The sequence below is a fragment of the Pseudophryne corroboree genome, chromosome 4, assembly GCF_028390025.1.
Source record: "Pseudophryne corroboree isolate aPseCor3 chromosome 4, aPseCor3.hap2, whole genome shotgun sequence".
Taxonomy (NCBI): Eukaryota; Metazoa; Chordata; class Amphibia; order Anura; family Myobatrachidae; genus Pseudophryne; species Pseudophryne corroboree.
The window spans coordinates 886018715-886034165 of NC_086447.1; positions in this window are offsets into that span (position 1 = coordinate 886018715).

Genomic DNA, 15451 nt, shown 5'->3' on the forward strand with positions numbered 1-15451 from the left:
TGGGCGGAAAATCATGTGATAGCACTGTCAGCAGTGTTCATTCCGGGAGTGGACAACTGGGAAGCAGACTTCCTCAGCAGACACGATCTTCACCCGGGGGAGTGGGGACTTCACCCAGAAGTCTTCCACATGATTGTGAACCGTTGGGAAAAACCAAAGGTGGACATGATGGCGTCCCGCCTCAACGAACAACTGGACAGGTATTGCGCCAGGTCAAGGGACCCTCAGGCAATAGCTGTGGACGCTCTGGTAACACCGTGGGTGTACCAGTCAGTGTATGTGTTCCCTCCTCTTCCTCTCATACCAAAAGTACTGAGAATCATAAGAAGGAGAGGAGTAAAGACTATACTCGTGGCTCCGGATTGGCCAAGAAGGACTTGGTACCCGGAAATTCAAGAGATGCTCATGGAAGACCCGTGGCCTCTACCTCTAAGAAAGGACCTGCTCCAGCAGGGACCATGTCTGTTCCAAGACTTACCGCGGCTGCGTTTGACGGCATGGCGGTTGAACGCCGGATCCTGAAGGAAAAAGGCATTCCGGATGAAGTCATCCCTACCCTGATCAAAGCCAGGAAGGATGTGACCGTACAACATTATCACCGTATTTGGCGTAAATATGTTGCGTGGTGCGAGGCCAGGAAGGCCCCTACAGAGGAATTTCAACTGGGTCGATTCCTGCATTTCCTGCAAACAGGACTGTCTATGGGCCTCAAATTAGGGTCCATTAAGGTTCAAATTTCGGCCCTGTCAATATTCTTCCAAAAAGAACTAGCTTCTGTTCCTGAAGTTCAGACGTTTGTCAAGGGAGTACTGCATATACAGCCTCCTTTTGTGCCTCCAGTGGCACCTTGGGATCTCAATGTAGTTTTGGGATTCCTAAAATCACATTGGTTTGAACCACTCACCACTGTGGACTTAAAATATCTCACATGGAAAGTGGTAATGCTGTTAGCCCTGGCTTCAGCCAGGCGTGTTTCAGAATTGGCGGCTTTATCCTATAAAAGCCCTTACCTAATTTTTCATACGGACAGGGCAGAATTGAGGACTCGTCCTCAATTTCTCCCTAAGGTGGTTTCAGCTTTTCAATTAAACCAGCCTATTGTGGTGCCTGCGGCTACTAGGGACTTGGAGGATTCCAAGTTGCTGGACGTAGTCAGGGCCCTGAAAATATATGTTTCCAGGACGGCTGGAGTCAGAAAATCTGACTCGCTGTTTATCCTGTATGCACCCAACAAGCTGGGTGCTCCTGCTTCTAAGCAGACGATTGCTCGTTGGATTTGTAGTACAATTCAGCTTGCACATTCTGTGGCAGGCCTGCCACAGCCAAAATCTGTAAAAGCCCATTCCACACGGAAAGTGGGCTCATCTTGGGCGGCTGCCCGAGGGGTCTCGGCTTTACAACTTTGCCGAGCAGCTACTTGGTCAGGGGCAAACACGTTTGCTAAATTCTACAAATTTGATACCCTGGCTGAGGAGGACCTGGAGTTCTCTCATTCGGTGCTGCAGAGTCATCCGCACTCTCCCGCCCGTTTGGGAGCTTTGGTATAATCCCGATGGTCCTTTCGGAGTCCCCAGCATCCACTAGGACGTTAGAGAAAATAAGAATTTACTTACCGATAATTCTATTTCTCATAGTCCGTAGTGGATGCTGGGCGCCCATCCCAAGTGCGGATTGTCTGCATTACTTGTACATAGTTATTGTTACAAAAATCGGGTTATTGTTGTTGTGAGCCATCTTTTCAGAGGCTCCTTCTGTTATCATGCTGTTAACTGGGTTCAGATCACAAGTTGTACGGTGTGATTGGTGTGGCTGGTATGAGTCTTACCCGGGATTCAAAATCCTTCCTTATTGTGTACGCTCATCCGGGCACAGTATCCTAACTGAGGCTTGGAGGAGGGTCATGGGGGGAGGAGCCAGTGCACACCAGGTAGTCCTAAAGCTTTTTACTTTTGTGCCCAGTCTCCTGCGGAGCCGCTATCCCCATGGTCCTTTCGGAGTCCCCAGCATCCACTACGGACTATGAGAAATAGAATTATCGGTAAGTAAATTCTTATTATCTATATTCTGCTCCTGCACATAACTATCCGCAGGAACATGTGATCTTCTGCAAACCAACACCGGAATGTTACCCTTAAAATACCCTACAGCTGGATACCAAACACCACCTTATAACCTTAGTCTGTCCCTTCCTATCATGCAAAGGTGAATCCCTTAGTCCTGGAATCATTTAAACTGTTGATACTTGCTGATGTGGTGCAGGGGGGCTATGTGTACAATGTGCACTATTTGGATTAAATATGTAATGTTTTGATAGCTCTCCATGCGTTCACAAACTCCGCCGTAAATACCCATACCACGTGCAGAACCGCGGGAGTGACCATACGCAAATTGCGGATATGTGCACGCACGGCGGAACAAGTGCACGCGCAGTGGGCATGTGTGGGCAGTTTGTACGTGATGTGTGCTTTGCAATACTTTTCGACTTTGACACCGCTCTCCAGAAAAACGTCTGGAAGCTCCTGGGTCCTGGCGCTGTCCGTGGGCCGTTGCCAGGCAACCGAAGGAAAGGGTTTTAACACATTCAGTGCCTATCAATGGCACTTCTCAGGCAGTATTAGTTGTAACTGGGGGGGTTAACATACATCAATAGTACCCCAAACGTGGGTACCACACTTTTTCCCCCCTGTATTTTTTGTGTCCATTTTGAAAAAACACCCCTTTATAAATCTGGTGGTCTACATTCAATCTTATAAAATCGGGACAGCGGGTTGCAACCTAAACAGGTGCTTGGATGGATTTTTCTGCAGACTATGGGGGTTATTCAGGTTTGTTAGCACACCAAAGAAGTTAATAATTGGGCAAAACCATACCTCCCAACATGACCCTCTCCAGGAGGGACAAAATACTCTGGTTCTGGACTTTTCTCTTAATTTATTATGGCCGACACCTGTTTTGAACAGGTTAATGAATAGGAAAGGCGTTTCAGCACAGGTGATGGCAATCAGAAATTAAGAGGGAAGTCCAGGAGCAGAGCATTGTGTCCCTCCTGGAGAGGGTCATGTTGGGAGGTATGGCAAAACCATTTTGCACTGCAGGTGGGGCAGATGTAACATGTGCAGAGAGAGTTAGATTTGGGTGGGTTATATTGTTTCTGTGCAGGGTAAATACTGGCTGTGTAATTTCTACACTGCAGTTTAGATTTCAGTTTGAACACATCCCACCCAAATCTAACTCTCTCTGCACATGTTACACATGCCCCACCTGCAGTGCAGCATGGTTTTGCCCAGTTGCTAACTTTTTTTGTTTGTTAACAAACCTGTATATACTGTAATATATTACAGTTTATAAATACTGTAGATGGTCCATTTCCTACTTCAGCTGTGCACTAAGGTTTCTCTCACTAGTCAGAATTTTCTTGGCACATATTTCTCAGTAGCTGAGTAACCAGATGCTTGCTCGGTCATTAATTTGCTGCGGAAATGAACTTTTCCTTTTCTTTTCATTTTTTTAACCACAAACTTTAACTTAATACTAATAAGATTAAATATTGAATCAGCCTCCGTCTGTTAATGTGGATAGTGCCATATAAATTATAGCTCTTGATATCATTCAATATATTCTGCTTCCAAAAAGTAAGTTAATGATTTTTTTTTTTTACCTTCAATTCACATTTCTTTCATTAATGATTTAATTAATTTGCAGAGAAAAATGCCTATGGTAAAAGCACATTAAAAATAGGAATGGAACTGACATATTTCTATGTAGACAGCACAATGTGGCTCGTTATCTCACAGTGCAATCACTGCTACCAGCTTTAAGATATATGACCTTATGCTAACAGTCAGTCTGGTTTACGATGTGCAAACTGTGCAACGCATGGCGCAGAATCGCATTTGGTGACATGGCGTACTTCCAAGGTATGACTAGATCAGAGGTTCTCAAACTCAGTCCTCAGGACCCCACACAGTGCATGTTTTGCAGGTAACCCAGCAGGTGCACAGTTGTATTAATTACTCACTGGCACATTTTAAAAGGCCCACAGGAGCAGCTAATTATTTCACTTGCGATACTGTGAGGAGACCTGCAAAACGTGCACTGTGTGGGGTCCTGAGGACCGAGTTTGAGAACCTATGGACTAGATCATAGGTTCTCAAACTCGGTCCTCAGGACCCCACACAGTGCATGTTTTGCAGGTAACCCAGCAGGTGCGCAAGTGAATTAATTAGTCACTGACACATTTTAAAAGGTCCACAGGTGGGGCTAATTATTTCACCTGCGATTCTGTGAGGAGACCTGCAAAACATGCACCGTGTGGGGTCCTGAGGACCGAGTTTGAGAACCTGTGGACTAGATAATGAAACTGCATCCATTTAAAAACTTTGGACGGTATCGGATTTCCTCCATGCAAAGCTGGTTTAAAATTCATCTGTAGCAAAGTAGTAATGGCTGAACCATTTTACGCAAAGCAAAGAGTTTACCATCTCATTTTAATAATCTAACTTCACAATAGGAAATTATGTTTTTGCACTGCGCTAATATGCATAAGAAAAGTGCTCTGCCCATTGCCCTAAAAACTGGGTGCACATCTACTGTATGCGCCATGCAGTTTCTGTGAATAAGTACGCCAAACTGCGCAAGATCTGTCCAAAGTCTAGGAGTAACCTAATCCCAGACTAAATATCTGAATAGCTAAGGATGAGACTGAACCTGCTGCTGCTCTTGCGAGATGACGGGGCACAATACACAAAGAAGACCAACTGTAGGGAGCTTTCACTAATGCTTCAACACTTGGTCGCACTAAGATATGACTGCCGAATCCCTGCCTAAATAGCCTTTCATAAATGAGTTTAATGTCAGAAACATCTAGCCTCCAGGATACATTACACTGCAAGCCACAGACTCTACATATTATTGCATGCAGTCGCTTATAGAAACAAAGAAACATAGAATTTGATGGCAGATAAGACCCACTTGGCCCATCTAGTCTGCCCCTTTTTTTTTTTACCAGATTTTTTATCTCACACCTTCTTTGATCCTTATTTCTTTGTAAGGATATCCTTATGTCTAGACTCTAGGCCACGCATGTTTAAATTGCTCTGCTGTCTTAGCCTCTACCACCTTTTAAACTAGCCTGGGGGGAGGGTTTAGCTAGATGCTACTGGTCAAACAGAGAGAACACTAGGGATGGGGGTAGTGAACAATTTGGGGGTGGAGAAGGGGGGAGCAAAACCTCAGCCGGCAAGGGTATTTGTATGGGTATTGACACCAGAATTACTGATGCAGGTACTGCCCAAGATTTTCCCAATTTATTACCTACTGACGATTATGGCTCAACAATACGGTATATAGATAACGATATCCATAGCATATGGGAAGAAACTGACATCGGGGGGGGGGGGGATAGAAAGTCTTAATAGGTCAAATAGAGATAATAGTGAAGAAGGCTGTATTAAGTATGATGGGATGGAAAGGGTGGGAAAAGAAAAACAGTCGGTAAGGGTAATTGTAGAAAGGCGCTTGTAAATTTAGATAAGATACCATTAAAACAAACGGGCAAGGGAAATGCTAAGCTAAAATGTATGCTTGTGAACACAAGAAGCCTATCAGGTAAAATGGGAGAATTGGAATGTCTTGTATCAAAGTCTCAGTGTGATATTATAGGTATTACGGAAACATGGTCTCACGGCTGGGTTGCGAATTTGGAGGGATATTCTCTTTTCAGGAGAGATAGGGCTACCAAAAGGGGAAGAGGGGTATGTCTCTATGTAAAACCATACTTAATAGATGTTATTTAAGAGGGGACTGGAGATAACGTGGAGTCACTATGGGTTAGATCACTAGTGGGGGCACTGAAGCAAAGAAACTAGTCATTGGCATGTGCTACAAGCAACCAGATATTAACATACAGGAGAAACAACTCTTACAGCAAAATTAAAAAAGCTGCGGGAATGGGGGACATCCTAGAGTAATGATTTATGTGTAAAAACTAGGAACAGCAGCTTCTTAAATACATTAAAGGATCAATACTTGACTCAGTTAGTCGAGGACCCAACTAGAGGTAAAACGATTCTGGACCTAGTTATTACCAATAATGTAATATATCAAACACTAAAGTTGGGGAGGCCTTGGGGAACAGTGATCACTATATGATCACATTCGACATCAGTTTCAAGAAACATAGCTATAGGGGATCAACCAAAACATTTAACTTTAGAAAAGCTAACTTCAATATGCTGAGACAGGCACTAAACGACATTGACTGGGAAATTTTGTTCCATGGTAAAAACACAACGGAAATGTGGGATGCTTTAAAAGGGTTGCTTGATAGCAATATTCACAAATTCATTTCCATGAGCAGTAAACGCAGGAGTACTAAACACAAACCAATGTGGCTTAATAAGATCAAAGAAGCAATGGCTAATAAGAGGCGTGCTTTCAAAACATTTAAATCTAATGGAGGGGAGGAGTCATTCCAGTATTATAAGGAATGCAATAAAAGATGCAAAAAAGTAATAAGAGCAGCTAAAATTGTAAACAAAAAGCAAATCGCTATAGAGAGTAAAACCAATCCTAAAACGTTTTATAAGTACATAAACAGTAAAAGGTTAAAGAAGGAGAACGTAGGCCCTTTAAAAGATGAATTGGGAGCTTTGATAAATGATGACAAAATAAAAGCAGAGATACTGAACAATTTTTTCCCATCAGTATTCACCAGGGAGGATCAGACGGTGAGAGTAGGGCGTAATGATAGTGAAGGTAATGACTCTTGGCTGGATCCCTGTTTAAGTGAGGAAGTAGTCCTGGAGAGACTAAGCAACATAAAGATTAATAAATCACCAGGCCCAGATGGTTTTCATCCGAGGGTTATTATGGAGCTTAGGTCACAGCTAGCAAATCCCTATACTTGATTTTCCGTAGTTCAATTAGATCAGGCATGGTACCAAAGTACGGGCGCACAGCTAAGGTAGTGCCTTTATTTAAAAAAGGAACAACAAACAATCCTGGTAACTATAGCCCAGTTAGTTTAACCTCTATAGTGGGTAAAATATTGAAAGGCATTTTGAGGGACAGCATATACGATTATCTGTGGGCTACTAAGTTTATTAGCAAAAGTCAGCATGGATTTCATAGGCGTGCGCACAGGGGGTGCCTGGTGCACACAGGCACCCCCTAATGTCCGGCATCCCCCCGCACACATGCCTGCTGCAGTGATCGCCGAGCACTCGTGGGAGGTGCAGCGTCAGATGGTTAATTGCCTGCCCTGTTACACAATTCAGCAGGCGGCGGGCTCTGTATTGGCTCTCCCCCCTGCCTGCTTAACAGCAGCGTGGACTGAGGGAGGCCTGCAAGGCGCAGGGAGTCCCTACACAGTCCAGCAGGCGGTGGGCTCCGGGTTGGTTCTTCCCCCTGCCTGCTGAACAGCAGCATGGTCGCAGGAGAGCTGCCTGCGAGTTGGCAGGGAGTCCCTATGATGTCGGCATAGATATGTCCCACTGTGTCAGGGCTGTCATGTGATGCTGCTGTTCCCAAGCTCCCTCTAATCCTTATGTGCTACACCACCTCAAAGGTACTGTTTTTCAGTTTTAACACACTACTAAACATTTATTCCTTACTCTCCTATTGTGCACCTGTCTCCCTGCATCCATCAATTTCTCCCCTGCACCCTCAAACTGACCCCTGCACCTTGAAACTGCCTTCCTTTCTTCCCCTGTACCCTGTATCTGCCCACCAACAATGTGCACCTACGACGCCTGCATCCTACACCTTTCCTCCCTACACCCTGTAACTGCTCACCTACGCACCCTATACCCTGTAACTGCCCACCTATGCACCCTACACCCTGTAACTGCCCACCTCTGCACCCTACACTTTCCCTCCCTACACCCTGTAACTGCCCACCTCTGCACCCTAAACCCTGTAACAGCCCACCTCTGTACCCTACACCCTGTAACTGCCCACCTCCGCACCCTACACTTTCCCTCCCTACAACCTGTAACTGCCCACCTCCGCACCCTACACCCTGTAACTGCCCACCTCCGCACCCTACACTCTATAACTGCCCACCTCTGCACCCTACACTTTCCCTCCCTACACCCTGTAATTGCCCACCTCCACACCCTACACCGTGTAACTGCCCACCTCTGCACCCTACACCCTGTAACTGCCCACCTCTGCACCCTACACCCTGTAACTGCCCACCTCCACACCCTACACCCTGTAACTGCCCACCTCTGCACCCTACACCCTACCCACCCTACAACTGCCTACCTCTGCAACCTACACTTTCCCTCCCTACACCCTGTAACTGCTCACCTCTGCACCCTACACCCTGTAACTGCCCACCTCTGCAACCTACACTTTCCCTCCCTACACCCTGCAACTGCCCACCTCCGCACCCTACACCCTGTAACTGCCCACCTCAGCACCCTACACCCTCAAACTGACCACCTCTGCACCCCACACCTTTCCTCCCTACACCCTGTAACTGCTCACCTCTGCACCCTACACACTGTAACTGCCCACCTACGCACCCTATAACCTGTAACTGCCCACCTCCGCACCCTACACCCTGTAACTGCCCACGTCTGCACCCTACACTTTCCCTCCCTACACCCTGTAACTACCCACCTCTGCACCCTAAACCCTGTAACAGCCCACCTCTGTACCCTACACACTGTAACTGCCCACTTACGCACCCTACACCCTGTCACTGCCCACCTCCGCACCCTACACTTTCCCTCCCTACACCATGTAACTGCCCACCTCCGCACCCTACACCCTGTAACTGCCCACCTCCGCACCCTATAACTGCCCACCTCTGCACCCTACACCCTGTAACTGCCCACCTCTACACCATACACTTTCCCTCCCTACACCCTGTAATTGCCCACCTCCACACCCTACACCCTGTAACTGCCCACCTCCGCACCCCACACCCTGTAACTGCCCACCTCTGCACCCTACACCCTGTAACTGCCCACCTCCGCACTCTACACCCTGTAACTGCCCACCTCCGCACCCTACACTTTCCCTCCCTACACCCTGTAACTGCCCACCTCTGCACCCTACACCCTGTAACTGCCCACCTCCGCACCCTACACTCTGTAACTGCCCACCTCTGCACCCTACATCCTGTAACTGCCCACCTCCGCACCCTACACCCTGTAACTGCCCACCTCTGCACCCTACACTTTCCCTCCCTACACCCTGTAACTGCCCACCTCCGCACCCTACACCCTGTAACTGCCCACCTCTGCACCCTACATCCTGTAACTGCCCACCTCCGCACCCTACACCCTGTAACTGCCCACCTCTGCACCCTACACTTTCCCTCCCTACATCCTGTAACTGCCCACCTCCACACCCTACACCCTGTAACTGACCACCTCCGCACCCTACACCCAGTAATTGACCACCTCCACACCCTACACCCTGTAACTGCCCACCTCTGCACCCTACACCCTGTAACTGACAACCTCTGAACCCTACACCCTGTAACTGACAACCTCTGAACCCTACACCCTGCAACTGCCCACCTCTGCACCCTACACTCTGTAACTGACAACCTCTGAACCCTACACCCTGTAACTGACCACCTCTGCACCTTACACCTTGTAACTGACCACTTCTGCACCCTAAACCTTCCTTCCCTGCACCCTGTAACTGCCCACCTCTGCACCCTGCACCAAGGGCTGTAAGCCGATGTAACATCTATTCTCTGCAAAGTTTCAGAAGTGGAGTTTTGTGGGGATTGGGTGAAAGATGAGATGGAAGAATGACAAGGAGGAGGTATGATGATGAGTAATGTGGAGTAGGGACTTTACTGTGGAGTAATGTGTATAAGGGGCTCTACTGCCTTGTGTAATATAATAATGGACACAACTGTGTGTGGTCTGGTGTACCGTGTATAACGGACGCTACTGTGCGGTGTATTGTTAATATCGGATACTACTGTGCGATGTAATGTGAACAATGGACACTACTGGCCTGTGTAATATGTGAAGTGTAGGGGAATGGTGAAAGATGCAGACAGGAGATAATGATGTGGCAGACAGACACATAGGGAGGAGAAGGTGTGGCTGACAGATGCAGGGAGGAGATGATGTTGTGGCTGAGAGATGCAGGGAGATGATGGCGTGGCTGAGAGATGCAGAAGGCAGGAGGTGACACAAGTCTGCTTGAACCTCTGTTGTATGATGATGACATTGGTTATGTTCCTACGGAAACAGGCATCTTTTGGACCATGTGATATCCTACATGAATAGTGAATAGTGACTGAAGACGCCATCTGTCCAGAAAGGATATGCTTCTTCAGAGGTTCACCGTTGTGAGAAACCATCATATAGGTAAGGTGCATATGGAATGAAAAGGAATGTCAACAGATGGCGCTAGACACGCCCAGTAAGTCGTGATAGACATGCCCCTCCGACGGTGCACCCCCTAATAAAATGTGCTGCGCACGCCTATGATGGGTTTGTAAGGGACAGATCATGCCAAACTAACTTAATTAGTGTCATGATCCGGGTATCTGGACGCCATTTCTTACCCATCAGATGCCTCCTAAGGCTGGCTCAGCGCTCCAGGACCGGATCCCATCTGTTATCCTGATGTGTACATTCCTGTATCCTCTCCTGTCACTCTGGGACGCTGTCACAGTAAACGCCATATTACACCTGGCATGGCGTCTCCCGCGGCCTCCGCCGCCGTCCCTGAACTTCTGCATGCAGAGTGTCTGAGTGGCGATTACGTCAGCCGCGGCCTCCGCTGTGTCCGCGTGGTTGGATGTGCATCTGTTAGCCTGGCGCCTCCTGTCTCCGGTGGCCGGCGCCGTCATTACTGTTTTCATTACCACATGGATTACAAACCAAACTTCCCTCCAAGTGTCTGCATGGGCGCAGCCATCTTGGATTCTGTCAGCTGATCATTTCCACCAATCTGTTCTCAGTATTGATAATCTGCATAATTACCTAGCCAATCCCTTCCTTGCTGCAGGTATAAATACACTGTGCCTGAGCAAGGAAGGCGTCAGTGCTTTGGTTGTCAAACCTAGTTCCTGTTTGTCTCTCTCCTGTGATTGTCTTCCAGGTTCCAGCTCCTGTCTCAAGACTTCCACCATAGAGATCCGCACCAGCATTCCACCTGCGGTGTAGCCTGACTCTCCAATCCATTGTGGATTCATCTGTTTCCAGCTACAACATTACCTGCTTCCAGCTCAGCTTCCAGCAGAGTACAGCTTCCCTTAAAGGGCCGGTGTCCTTTCTACACTTTACCACTCTCCACCGGTATTATTATTTCTCCGCTCTCAAGTTCTACATTTTAGTTCATATTTCATCGCTCCCAAGTTCATTTATTATTTAACTGGTTCCAGCCAGTATCCACTCCGTGCTAACAACAGTCTGGTTCCAGCCAGTATCCACAGCAGCTGTTTTATCTTCAGCAACCCAGCTTTTCCTGGAACATCAGCTGGCACAATCCTGGGTTATCTCCATTGCTACAGTCGGGCCTGGTAAGGACTTTCCATCTAGAAGATCATAAGAACTATCTCACACTACCAGTGCCCTGTGGCTCCTGCCATCCTGTAGTACCCAGGAACTGTATTTATTCTTTGCTGACTTTTACGTTTTCTTTTACTGCTGCTGTGTTGCGAAGTTGTCATAATAAACATCATTGACTTTTATCCAAGTTGTCGTGGTCACGCCTTCGGGCAGTTATTATTCATGTTACTTACATGTCCAGGGGTCTGATACAACCTCCCAGGTTCCGGTACATCTCAGCCCCTACAACTGAGGCTGCCTCCCGTCAGCTCAGGCCCTCAGTTGTGACAGTAAGCACTGACCTAATGAATCCAGCCGGAGACCAGGATCAAGCGGCCAGGCCGATGCAAGAACTGGCAGCCCGACTAGAACATCAGGAGGCTGCACAGGGCCACATCATCCGCTGTCTCCAGGATCTCTCTACTCGGCTGGATGGGATTCAGACAACTCTCCGTGGATCAGGCGCGTCTGGTGCGTCAACCACAGTGACTCCAGCTATAACCCCACCCACCTTACCCATTTCTGCTCCACGTCTTCATCTTCCAACGCCAGCAAAATTTGACGGATCTCCAAGATTCTGCAGGGGATTTCTCAACCAGTGTGAGATTCAGTTTGAGCTACAACCTGGCAATTTTCCCAGTGACCGTACAAAAATTGCCTACATTATTTCTCTTCTCAGTGGCTCAGCCCTTGATTGGGCATCACCGTTATGGGAGAGGTCCGACACCCTGCTATCTTCCTACACTGCCTTCGTGTCAACATTCAGGCGCATCTTCGACGAGCCAGGCCGGGTAACCTCAGCTTCATCCGAGATTCTCCGTTTACGCCAGGGGTCACGTACTGTAGGACAATATCTGATACAGTTCCAGATCCTGGCATCCGAACTGGCATGGAACGACGAGGCCCTGTATGCTGCATTCTGGCATGGCTTATCTGAGCGTATTAAAGATGAGTTAGCTACCAGAGACTTACCTTCTAAGTTAGATGAGCTAATCTCACTCTGCACGAAAGTTGATTTACGCTTCAGAGAGAGAGCAACTGAGCGTGGAAGATCATCTGCTCCAAAATCTTCTGCTCCTCCTCCTCGTCAACTGTCACCATCTAAAGATGAGCCCATGCAACTTGGCTGTTCCCGTTTAACTCCTGCTGAGCGCCGAAGACGTCTCTCCGAGTTTCTCTGTCTCTATTGTGCAGCTCCGTCTCACACCATTAATGCCTGTCCCAAACGTCCGGGAAACTCCAAATCCTAGCTCGCCAAGGAGAGGGCCGGCTAGGAGTAATGATCTCCTCTCCATCTCCTCAAGATTGTAATCTCCCAGTCTCGCTTCAAGTTGCTCAACGTTATCGGAACGTCATTGCCCTCCTTGATTCCGGAGCAGCTGGGAACTTTATTACCGAAGCCTATGTTAAACGGTGGTCCCTACCCACCAAGAGACTTCCTTCGTCCATTTCTTTAACTGCCGTGGATGGCAGCAAAATTTTTGATGCAGTTATTTCTTTAAGGACTCTACCAGTTCGTCTGAGAGTGGGAGTTCTTCATTCCGAACTTATTTCTTTTTTAGTGATTCCAAGAGCCACACATCCTGTGGTCCTGGGCCTTCCATGGCTCCGTCTTCACAATCCTACAATTGATTGGACGACTACGCAAATCCTGGCATGGGGTTCCTCCTGTGCTGAGACATGTTTGTTTAAAGTATTGCCTGTCTGTTCTTCCTCCCCCAGGTCGTCTGATGTTCCACCTCCTCCATATCAAGATTTCACGGATGTGTTCAGTAAAGCTTCTGCTGATATCCTTCCTCCTCATAGAGAATGGGACTGTCCGATTGATCTCGTTCCAGGGAAGGTTCCACCTCGAGGCCGAACTTATCCGTTGTCTCTGCCTGAGACGCATTCTATGGAGGAATATATTAAAGAGAACCTAGCAAAGGGGTTCATTCGACCTTCTTCTTCTCCAGCCGGCGCAGGCTTCTTTTTTGTAAAAAAGAAAGATGGTGGTCTGCGGCCGTGCATCGACTACAGAGGTTTGAACGACATTACCATCAAGAACCGTTATCCTTTACCCCTGATTACTGAGCTCTTTGACAGAGTTAGCGGAGCTACCATCTTTACAAAGCTGGACTTGCGAGGTGCATACAATCTCATCCGGATCCGTGAGGGTGACGAGTGGAAGACCGCCTTTAACACCCGTGACGGACATTATGAGTACCTCGTCATGCCCTTCGGATTGAGCAATGCTCCAGCTGTCTTCCAGCATTTTGTCAATGAGATCTTCAGAGACATTCTGTACCGTCATGTCGTGGTCTATCTAGACGATATCCTCATTTTTGCCAACGATTTAGAGGAACATCGTTTTTGGGTTAAAGAGGTTCTGTCCCGTCTCCGTGTCAATCATCTCTATTGCAAATTAGAAAAATGCGTCTTTGAAGTCAAGTCCATTCCGTTTCTAGGGTACATTGTGTCCGGTTCCGGACTAGAGATGGATCCTGAGAAACTACAAGCAATCCAAAATTGGCCGGTACCCTTAACCCTCAAAGGGGTCCAGAGGTTCTTAGGGTTCGCCAACTATTACCGAAAGTTTATACGAGACTTTTCCACCATTGTGGCGCCTATTACTGCTTTCACTAAGAAGGGTGCTAACCCGTCCAAGTGGTCTGAAGAAGCCATGCAAGCATTTCATCTTTTAAAACAAAGGTTCATCTCTGCGCCTGTTCTGAAACAGCCTGACATCGACTCTCCTTTCATCTTAGAGGTGGATGCCTCCTCCGTTGGAGTAGGAGCGGTGTTATCTCAGAGGGCTAAAGATGGCCATTTACACCCTTGCAGTTTCTTCTCTCGGAAGTTCTCCCCAGCTGAGCGCAACTATGCCATTGGCGACCAGGAGTTGCTAGCCATCAAGCTCGCTCTAGAAGAGTGGAGGTATCTGTTGGAGGGAGCTTCTCATTCAATCACCATACTTACAGACCACAAGAACCTTTTATACATGAAGGGCGCACAATGTCTCAACCCTCGTCAGGCCAGATGGGCACTTTTCTTTTCCAGGTTCGACTTTAAACTCCAGTTCTGTCCGGGCTCTCAGAATCGCAAGGCCGATGCCCTTTCCCGCTCATGGGAGCAAGAAAATGAGTCAGAGTCTTCAGACAAGCATCCTATTATAAATCCGTTGGCATTCTCCACGGTAGGGATGGACTCTACGCCCCCATCAGGGAAAAGTTTTGTGAAGCCGATGCTAAGGAAGAAGCTCATGCATTGGTCCCATGCTTCCCGTTTTGCCGGACATACAGGTATCCAAAAAACCCTGGAGTTTATCTCTAGGTCCTATTGGTGGCCAACTCTGAAAAAGGACGTCTTGGAGTTTATTGCATCTTGCCCAAAGTGTGCCCAACATAAAGTATCCCGCCAGTCGCCTGCGGGGCAACTGGTTCCACTATCCGTTCCCCGTCGACCATGGACCCACTTGTCGATGGATTTCATTACAGACTTACCCATGTGCAACAAGTTCAATACCATCTGGGTGGTAGTTGACCGGTTCACCAAGATGGCACACTTCATTCCTCTCACCGGCCTTCCGTCAGCTTCCAAGTTGGCTCAAGTATTCATACAAGAGATCTTCCGACTCCACGGTCTTCCTGAAGAAATTATCTCAGATCGAGGAGTTCAATTCACAGCCAAATTCTGGCGAAGTTTATGTCAAGTCCTCCAAGTCAAGCTAAAGTTTTCCACGGCTTACCATCCTCAGACCAATGGTCAAACCGAGAGGGTGAATCAGGACTTGGAGGCCTTCCTCCGCATCTATGTGTCCTCCTCTCAAGATGACTGGGTTCAATTACTTCCCTGGGCCGAGTTCTGTCATAACAACCAGTATCATTCTTCATCTGCTTCAACACCATTCTTCACTAACTTTGGATTCCACCCTAAAG